General features: G+C 42.4%; 1 pseudogene; it reads left to right on the top strand.

Moving 5' to 3' along the window:
• Window positions 1-787: 787 nt before the first annotated feature.
• Window positions 788-11,062, top strand: part of LOC119522501 — a 74,082-nt pseudogene continuing 63,807 nt past the window's right edge.

Below are 11,062 nucleotides of genomic sequence, written 5' to 3'. Positions count from 1 at the left end.
GCAGCTAGGCAGAGTCCAGGGGGAGGGGAGAGTTCAGTTATAAGCAAGTCATTCAGGGTCTGAGGCAACCAGATACCATACAGGTTTCTCAACTATGCTCTGGGAATTGACATCTAGATAGCAAACAGGGAAGAGAGACTTGGGGGAAGGAGGTCCTGAAGGGAAGTAGCAGGTGTCAATTTCCACTGGCCAAATGACAGCTACAGGATCCTACTAAGCTGCACAGGAGAGGCTAGCTGTTTGCTCAGGAAGAAGGTGAAAAGAATTTGGTGAACACACAGTCATCTCTCCCATACAACATGGTCATTACCTCATTTAAATCTCCCAAGAACTCGGTGAGGGACATGGCAGTTTACAAATGAGAGAACTGGCTCAGAGAGGTGAAGTGATTTTCCCTAAGCCACAGAGCTGGTAAATGGTAGAATCTATAATCAATCCTGAGCTGTCTGCTTTAATACCCAACCCCCCCCTTTTTGATGCATATGTAGGTATACCATCATTATTTTAATACACCTCATTAGTTTGCCTTCTGCTGGGGAAACTCCTGTCACGCTGCCCTGACTGACAGCGGCCTTGCGTGCTCTCGGCATAAAAGCGAACGAGAGACAATTAAAAAAAAAAAAAAGTTAGGCAACGAGTAAAAAGGAAAGCTTAATAACCACTTTATGATGTAGAAAAATTCCACTTAAGGCTCTCAAGAAGGTTTCTGTATAGACGTAAAACACTATGAGCAAGGAGGTGAGGTTTTAAGTCTGTGTGGCGGTTTCCAGAACATTCCGGTTCCCGCATGGCCCTGCAGAGCCCACTGGCTTCTGCGTGGCATCTGTGTGGAGAAAGTAGACTCTGTCCCTGGCAAGAAGTACCTGTGACCATCCTGGACGGCAACGTGGCCTGTCAGGAGGCCAGTCCCTTTCATACCAAGGGGCGCCCTCCATCCGGCCAACAGTGAGGATATTTTTGTGAGTCATTTTGTTTTCGTCATCCAGACCCATTTTTGGATACAGCCTGGTGTGTGCGTCATACAAAAATATAATGCCTGAGTTTCAGGGAAGAATCCTTAAGGCAAATTACCTCAAAGTAAACTCGGGGGACCCCTTGCATCAGCAACCTTTGAAGGTGCTTGTTAAAATGCAGATTCCCTTTCCCCATTTTGGCCTAATCACAGATCCAGCACCTGGGGGGATGGGCAGAAAACCTTCATGTAACTGATATTCAGGCTATAGTCTGAGAACCGCCTCCTTAGGACTTCATTTGATTTTCACCTATTGTCTAAAAAAGAGAACAAATGAAAAATCCTTACAGGAAGCTGCCTTTTCATGAGTTTGTAATCTGGTCTCTGCTGGAAGACCTCTAAACCTGACATTGGTGATAAAAGATTCAGTTGTATTTTAATGTTTAAAGACAAATGAATTTCTTTCTAAAAATAGGCAAGTGGGAGTAGAGGTGGGCAAGGGTCTATAGCAAAACTAGCCTTCAGGTGGAGAGGGGTTTAATGAAATGCTGGCTATCTCTACTGGCAAAGTGACTAAATACCCACAGCAGATTCTTTGGCAATTCAAGCAAAAAGATCTTAGATTCTCATGAATTTAAAGCTTTATGTGCATTTCCGAGATAATGCCTGAAATTGAAGGCAATTTTAGAAGCAGTTTAAAAGTTAGGTTTTTTATTCCTGTCATGTTGCCCAAATATTGAATATAGATTTCATTGCACATGTAATATAAATACTGTATGGTCTATGATATCAGAGGTATAAATATTTCATAATTAAGAAACAGATATAGTGATCACTCATCTAGTTTAATAAGCTTCTGAAATTGTACCCTTGCATTCCACCCCCAAATGTGAGACTATTGATAAGCCTCTTAATTATATTTTATAATATTTCATTTTAATGGAAAAAATTATACATTGTATTTCACTTTCATGTGGAAATCACTATTAATTTAAGGAATATTAAATAAGTGACATAAAACCCTTGTCAAGTATTATTTGGATAGTCCAAATGTTTGCTTTCTCCCTCTTCAAGCTGGTTTTAGGAATTCTATGTATTAATCCCAAATTCAGGCTTTAAAATATCCTTCTACTAACTATAATTATGGTGAATTATTTATATTCTTCAGGAGACTCCTGTATAGAGAAATGCTGAATCATGAAATGGTAGGCTGCAGTCATTGCCAGATTCTCTTGAATCGCCCTATGTATTGCTTTAGTAGGTAATGGGTGGCTTCCTGGTAAAATTATGGCCACTGAGGAAGGAGAAGGACCTACTTTTCACCCTTTCTGAACTGAGGGGATGGTTGGACATCCTGGTTATCAGAGGTCTGCGGCCAAAGTTCATGTTATTTGCAGCATAAAAGCTAAAACCCCTGCTCTCAGCCTCCTGCCTCCGCCTCTTACAAATGACTCCTGAGTGTTTCCAGCTTTAGCTGGCCCCATTAGGGGCTTCCTTATGTCGAAGCCAGCTTTTAAGGCTAGCAAGTCTGCATATCCAGCTCCACTCTCGCAAAGTTACACCTGAACACAGACATCAATGTTTCAGTAAACTTTGTGGTTGAGATTTACTCAGGTCTAATTTATATGAATCACACATGAAGTTGGAGATAATCTCATGAGGTTGGAATCATCTCATATTATTTGGTAACTATACTGTAGTATAATGTAGTGGCCAAGGGCAGTGGTTTTAGAATTAGTTCAAGTCATGACTGCCATTTCCTAGCAAGGTAACTTCAGCAATTCACTGAATCTCTCTGAGCCTCAGTTTCCTCCACGCACATGGAGATGATAGAACTGGAGTATCTGTTTCATAAGGCCATTGCTTGGTTTAAAGGAGTGTATACACAGCACACACACACACACACACGGTGCTTAGCACAGTACTTGGCATAACATAAACACTCAAAAATGGCCTTAGAGTTCAGGGAAATGGATAAGATCACATAGGACACATTTGCAGAGTAAGAAGAGAAGAGGGTCTAGGACAGTACCCAAGGAACACCAAGCTTGAGCCTGAACCCCAGCTCCCTCACTCATTAGCTCACCAAAGGCAAAGTGCATTAATTTGTCTGTGCCTCTTTCTTTCCCCCATCTGTAAAATGGGGGCTAAAACTAGTATCGATTGTATAGGTACGTGAGATACTCATATAAAGCACTTTGAACAGTGCCTGGCAGACAGTCAGAACTTACTAGATGTTAGCTGTTGAGCCACAGGAAGAATGTGCTTTAGAAGGAAAAGATGGTCAATACTGTCAAATGCTGCCAGGAGGTTCTGTCCAATATGGACTGCAAAGTGTGCTTTAGCTTTAGTGTCAAGGATGACATTGATGGCTTTGGTGGGAGTTTTACAGTGGAGGGGCAGGTACAGGAGGGAAAAATGGGTGAATGGATGGTGTAGAAGTACAAACAATACATATAACAACAATAACAACAGCTACTATTTCTACTACTACTATTTATGAGGTCTTACTCTGAGTCATGCTCTGTTAAACAATCCTGAGGACTGATCTCATTGGCACTATTATCATCCCTATCTTCCAGATGAGGAAACTGAGGCTTGGGAGTTTTAAGTAGCGTGAGTAGGGTCCCACAATTAGTAAGCGGCATAGCTGGGACACTAGCACAATCACTTTTCACACCCCATTGCTAGCAAAGTAAAACTCTAGGAGGCACCGTGATGTTTATTTAACCGGTTTTGCAGAAGAGATACTGTGTGCTTAGTTTTCTTAGCACCAGGACTCTGAAGAGAAAGCACATAGTAAAGCAACTTTCTAACTCAAATAGCTATATTTCAAGGCTGGGGCTTTGATCCCAGGGCTCTCCGCATTTGCTGGGGTAACTGAGACTTTTCAGATTTCCACTAATGATGTGAATGCTTCAGCTGTGGTGCCCCAGACTACTGTTCTCTCAGCAATGCCAAACATTCAGCTGGAATGACAGAGAACACCCAGCAAAAGAAAACTCACAGTGAAGATTTTGAAAAACGAGCCACGGGGTTAGGAAACAGCTGTGTTTTACCCATGTATTTTGAGACACACTCCTGCCTCCTGAATGTGGCTGGATCTTTCTATGGGAACTTCCTCATGCAACTCCTCTTGGATTGGCTCCACGGGCCCTTTCTCCACTGACTCCCTGTCACAGCCCCGCTGGTTGCAAAGGCCCAGGAGGCTGCAGTTCCACCAGCCAGCGTCAGGCTGGCGAGCTTGCAGAGCTGAATGAGAGAGCAGAGTTGCTGTCGTGGACTGGGTTCAGCCTCTTTTCCACCCCAGCCTCCCATCCCTGTGCCACACCAACTGCTCACTCAAAATAAGAAGTTCACACTCCCTTCTCTGCCCTGTATAGCAATGTCTGGCAGTGGATAGAAACAGACTGGAGCCAGACTGACCACAGCTGTGCCATTTCTTAGCTGTGTGACCTGCACACATGGTTCACCACTCAGGGCTTCAGTTTCCTCATAGGTAAAATGTGGGAAAGAATATTATCTACTTCTTAGGGAGTAATAGTACCTACTTCTTAGGGTTATTTTGAGTTGGTCACTTAGAACAAAGGCTGGCACATAGTAAGTGCTAGCTCTTGTTACTGTTATCTTCCTTCTCTCTCTCTTTCTCTCCTTCTACACCTGCTTTTTTTTCTTAAACCATTTGCTATCTCCCAACTTCAGACTCTTCCATTCTCTTCCAAACCATTGGTCTTCTTCGGTTTACACTCCCTCTCCTATTTTAACCTCAATGCTATGATATATTTCTTCAATTAGTAACTGGCAAATCCTTTACTTCCTTTGATCCTTCCTTGTTCTGGCAAAACTACAACCCTGAATCAAGCCAGCTGTCTGCTGCAACTTTCTGGCCTCCTGTTCTACCTTCTCTTCTCCCCAATCTTAATCGAAGAGCTACTCTTCCTTCTGTCTGAGGCAAATCCCACTTCTTACCACCTCTTCAGGGAATTTAATTCAGAACTGAACCTATCTCCTCTATCTTCAATCCTGTTTACTGGCATCTTGAGTTTCTTCTCATCAGCATTTACACATCCCCAGTCTCTCCCACTACAGAACAAAATGCAAAACAAAGCACACCCTCCCACCACCTCTCTCCCTCTAGTGTCCATCATATTTTCTCTACTCTTCACAGCAGTACTTCTAGATTCCGGGATCTCTAGAACCTAGAAGTAGGAGTTTACATACTGTTGTCTTCACATGCTCAATTAGTATCGGTTCCCCAGTTAACTGCAGTCTGCAATTTGCCCCTCCCTTTCCACTGACATTGTTCTAGCAAACTCAACTGTCCCTCATGGTGGCAGGAATCAAGGCTAGAAAGATATGAAAAAAAAGGTTTGTCTTCCCCACAGGGTACAGGATAATGCCTGACACTGAATTAGGGAGAAGAAAATGATTCTGGGAAGAAGGAAAGAAGACATGCACAGAATCAGGCTCACCATAACAAATGAGTGACCTGCAGTGTTTCTATCTTGAGATGAAGCTGGCACAAATTCATATAAAATTCAGTATGAATGACCTCTCCTTGGAACCAATGGGAGACTGGAGCTGACTTTGATTTGGTAGCAACAAATGGTGTCAGTTGTCTTTTTAATTTTATTTTCATTAACTATTCATGAGTAAGTTGCTAATTCATTGCAGAAAGAAAAGTTTAGAGAGTGGCATGTTGTCAAGTTTAATGCAGGAAGAGACCAGGCCAGGAAAGTCTGATGAACCACAGCTCAAGACTCCCTGAGAGCCCTAAAATTTATGTAGAGGCACATCCATCCCCTTTCCCCAGTTAACCCTCACTATCATCTATATTTTACCCCCCTCCAAGATTTGTTTGCATCCTTTTCATTCACTTATGTTCTTGCAGCTTTTGGTTTTTAAATTGGGGAGGAGGGCAGCACTTTCACTGAGGGCTGGGACTTTAGCTGCTGGTAGCTCACAGATGCCTCCCCTCAATGGGAATCACCCAAGGCCTCAGAGAGCCACTTTGACCTGGTTTTGACCCCAGCCAGAAGCTGGATGACTGATGATTCTAGGACACAAAGACCCCGGCCTTGCTTCAATTTGGGACAACTCTTGAAGGGCCATCCCAGCCTCAGAGCACCCATAGAATCGGCTGAGGTCCCATTTGCAACCACGTTGCGGGATGTCATGTCATCATCCCAACCCTGCCTTTTCCAGCCCCTCCCAGGCTTATCTCCAGTCACAGACAAAATGCACTGGGCAATAGAGAGAATGCTCATTAATCACTAAGACCCCAAAGGAAAAGAAGGGAGCTGGGGTTTTATAGAAGCAGATATGCAAGGGAGTCATCTGTATCAGCTGGGAGTCAAATGAGGGTCATGTGGAAGGAGAGTAGGTCATAGATAGGAAAGCGCAAATATGTGAGGGCAGGGTGTTCCCTTATGGTGAGTCATTTCCAGAACAGAAAAGGGTAGTGGTGGTGGGAGGGAGTTCTTAATTGCCCCTGCTGTCTGGGAACACAGCACTTGGGTGAAGTTCAACCTTGTCACTCTCAAGAGCTTTCCCCTGTCAGTCTCCCACAAGCAACTCTCCATCAGACTGTTTCCAGCAAACCTCTTGAAGACAATCTGCAATCTGGCCCTGTGGACTGTATGTGAGCTCTTGGTTAGAAGCCCAGGCAGCAGAAATCTATAGAACTGTACTTTTACGAGATAATCCATGAGATTCCAGACAAGAGGTGAGATTCCAGCCCAAGGCCTCAGTCATCTCTTTGGGTGCAGTGAGACTCTGGCTGCAAGCTGAGCTGTTTCAGGGCCAAGTGGTGAGCCTGAATTGGAGCTCCTGGACGCCTTTCTTCCAGCAATGCTCTAGCACCCTAAAGTTGGGACCTTGGGAAAGCATCTGGCTATAGCACCATTGAGGTAGACTTTGGGGCTGGCAGGATGGGCCATGATAATGGTAAGGCCTCTTCCCGCTGGCTTGGAGGGCAGCAACCCAAGCTAGTAGGAGATACAGCCTGGAAGACTAGAGTGGGGCCTGCCTAGTGGCTGCAGCTGACCATCTGTCTGGTAGGGGGTGCATGGAAAGTACCCCCAGATATATGAAGGGGATGTTTGGGAAATAGGGGCCTCATTTCCAAGGGTCAAGGGTTATACAGAATAGGCAGGGTCCACACCTCCACAGAAATAGGTAGAGGCTTGGAGCATCCATGATTTGGTCATGGAAAGGAAACGTGACCTTTCAGGCTGGTGAGGTCTAGGACAGCTGCGTTACATTAAGGTCTTTTTAATTGGACTCATTAAAATATGAATGTTGTTTTTGGTAAGTTGGGTCGTGCTTTAATGAGATCACAGATCAGAAAGCTCTCTGTGAACTGTAAAGTGCTTTAGCAATGTAGGGTTTTAAAACCAGTATTATTGTTTCTGGGAGGTCACCTGGGTGGTTAAGAACTTTGGTTTTGGGCCTGGCAGACCTGTGCAACTCTGGACTAGATTGTAAACAGTTGCAGAGCCAGAAAGCAGAGAACAATAGGAGGGCCTTTATCTCCCCACCTAGGATGTCCCAACAGCTTTATGCTCCACAAAACCTCCCCAAAGGAAGATATAGCAGAAGATTAAGTGAAGATCAATTGCTTGCTATTCAAATGAAGCTTCAATACAAAATCCCTCATCTTGAGTAACTTCCACAATTCATACCATAAAAATGAACATTGGGGACAAACAGTAGGTGTGCTGGTTTGAAGCTGTTATGGACCCCAGAGGAGCCATGATCTTTTAACCCAATCTTGTTGGGTGGCAAGCTTTTGATTGAATGTTTACATGGAGATGTGACGCACCCAACTGTGGGTGATACCTTTGATTAAACTATTTCTGTGGAGGTGTGGACCCTGCCTATTCCGAGTGGGTCTTGATTAGTTCACTGGAATACTTAAGACAGCTGAGAGCTGACACAGATGCTTGGAGACGCTTGGAAATGCAGACAGAAGGAGGTTTGGAGATGCTAAGCTAAGACATGAAACCCAGGGTTTGCCCCTGAGAAGCTAAGAGAGGACCCCCAGATGCTTAGAGAGACAAGCCATGGGAGAACAAGCAAGAAAGCAGAGGAGGTGAAAGAGAGAAGCTAAGACAGAAGCCCAGAGAAGTTTTGGAGAAAGCCATTTTGAAACCAGAACCTGGGAGCAAAGGACTAGCAGGCACCAGCCCCACGACTTCCCAGCTGACAGAGGTGTTCCAGATGCCATCGGCCTTTCTTCAGTGAAGGTATCTCTTGTCCTCTTGTTGATACCTTAGTTTGGACACTTTTAAGACCCTACAACTGTAGATTTGTGACCTAATAAATTCCCTTTATAAAAAGCCAATCCATTTCTGGTATTTTGCGTAATGGCGGCATTAGCAAAGCAGAACAGTAGGCCTCTAGGCAAAAGCAGCTTCAAAACAAGTAAGTCCCTTAGCCAAGTTCTACCGCGCAGGAGATTGCAGGCCTGATTGCAGGCCTGGAACCTTCCATATACAGATTTGGTCACCTCAACTGTACATAACTTTTCTGAGTCTTAGTTTCCTCCTCTTTGTAAGATGAAGGATACAAGTATTTAATGAAATCTTGCACATAGATGCTTGGCAGTGGCTGACCCATTGTAAGCATGCATCTCTATGGAAAAAAAAGTAATATTTGAATGAGATTTTTGTAGATTTCCATAAGATTTCTGTCAATTTATGTCATGTATAATCATTTACTACATTTTTCCATATGCCTAAGGACAGAGGGAAAAAGACGGAAATAGTTCTCTATGTCTGTCTCTTTCTTGCCTACCACCCCTCTTCCCACCTGAATTTGGGATCACTTGATTGCAAGGAGCAAGAAATAGAAACCCTACAAAAAAGCTCAAGTGGAAAGAGGGTTTATTAATAGGAGGAATAATTTGGAACCCAATTCATGATGTACATATTTACCTGGAATAATTAATCCCCTGAAGCAATGAGTACATATTATTATTTCCAATTTACAGATAAGGAAACTGAGGCACAAAGAGGTAACACAATGTATCCATTCAAAATAAACCCTTCCCTGTTGTTGGACATTTGAATTGTTTCCATGTGTTTTCTATTATTAAAAAAAACACTTCAGTAAATATTTATTTGAATATTTTTTTTTATTCTTTTGAAATGCTTTTGTAAGAATAAATTCTGAGGATTTATATTATTTGGTCAGAAGGTATGAGCTTTTAAGTGACTCAGTATGTGTTGCCCTGATTTTTATTTCATGAGGCCTTTGCATTAATTGAGAAATATCCCATCGTTTTGCAGAGCGAGATGCCTTTGTTTGCACTAATTATTTGATCCTTGAATATGTATTGAAACGATGAATACCAGAGTTGAGTCATTTATGAGCTCTTTGTTTTATCTGTTTATTTACTTATAGTTGTAATATTGAGCACGTACTGGTGCTTCCCACAGCAGTCAGCCATTCTGTCTGTCAGCACTGATCTTTGAAGTTAGGCGTCTACACCTTCAGCCTGATGGACCCTTGTGGTGGTTTGAAGCTCTGTGTACCCCAGCAAAACATGTTTTTAAGCCTAATCCATTCCTGTGCAAGTGAACCCATTGTAAGTAGGACTTTTGAATGAGGATACTTCAGTTAAGGTGTGACCCAATTGACTCAAGATGGGTCTTAATCCTGTTACTGGAGTCCTTTATAAGAGGAATGAATTCAGACACACAGACAGAAAGTTGCAGAGGAAGCAGCCAGAAGCTGAAATTCATGGAACCTGGAAAAGGAGAGAGAGACAAGATCAGCCATGTGTCTAGCCATGTAACAAATTAAGGACCAGGGTTCACTGGCAGCCAGCCCCAGAACACCACAGTCTTTGGGGAGAAAGCATCGCCTTGATGACACCTTGATTGGGACTTTCTTTTAGCCTCAAAACCCTAAGCTAATAAATTCCCATTGTTTAACCCAACCCATTTTATGGCATTTGCTTGAGTAGCCTGGGAAACTAAAACAACCTCTTCTGAAGTCATTCCACTGACAATTTTAGGAGGGGAATTTCACTGAAAAAAATTCAATTTTCCACTTGCTTTCCCAGCTGTTTTTTTTTTTTTATTATTGAGATTGTTCACATACCATACAATTATCCAAAGATCCAAAGTGTGCAATCAATTGCCCATGGTACCATCATACAGCTGTGCATCCATCACCGCAATTAATTTTTTTTTTAATTTTTAGAACATTTTCATTACTCCAGAAAAGAAGTAAAGACAAAAAAAGAAAACTCAAATACTCCCATACCCCTAACCACCCCCCTCCATTGTTGACTCATAGTATTGGAATAGTATATTTGTTAATGTTGATGAAAGAATGTTAAAATCCTGCTAACTGTAGTATATAATTTGAAATAGATATATATTTTTTCCTATATGCCCCTCTATTATTAACTTCTAGTTATAGTGGCATACATTTGTTCTGGTTAATGAAACAGATTTCTAATATTTGGACAGTTAATCATGGATATTGCCCACCACAAGATTCACTGTTTTATACATTCCCATCTTTTAACCTCCAACTTTCCTTCTGGTGACTTATGTGACTCTGAGCTTCCCCTTTCCACCAAGTTCATGCACGATTGAGCACTGTTAGTTATTCTCACAATGTGCTACAGTCACCTCTATTCATTTCCAATCATTTAAGTTCAACCTAGTTGAACATTCTGCTCATAATAAGCAACCACTCCCCACTCTTTAGCCTCATTCTATATCCTGGTAACTTATATTCCATGTCTATGAGTTTACATATTATAATTAGTTCATGTCAGTGAGACCCTGCAATATTTATCCTTATGTGTCTGACTTATTTCAATCAGTATAGTGTCCTCAAGTTTCCTTCATCAACCCGTTTTTTTAAGATGGTTTTGTTCACACACCATACATTCCATCCTAAGTAAACAATGGATGGTTCCCTGTATAGTCACATATTTATTCACCACCCTCACCACTGTCTATATAAGGACATCTCCATTTCTTCCACAAAGCAGGAGGAAGAGTCAAAGAAGGTAGAGAGACAAAAGAAAAAGAAAAAAGAAAGAAAGAAAAACAAACAAATATGACAGCTAGGAAGAAACAAAAAGAA

Source organism: Choloepus didactylus, chromosome X (genome assembly GCF_015220235.1).
Source record: "Choloepus didactylus isolate mChoDid1 chromosome X, mChoDid1.pri, whole genome shotgun sequence".
Lineage (NCBI taxonomy): Eukaryota > Metazoa > Chordata > Mammalia > Pilosa > Megalonychidae > Choloepus > Choloepus didactylus.
Note: the sequence above shows the minus strand (reverse complement) of the source record. Positions and strands in the feature narration are given on the sequence as shown.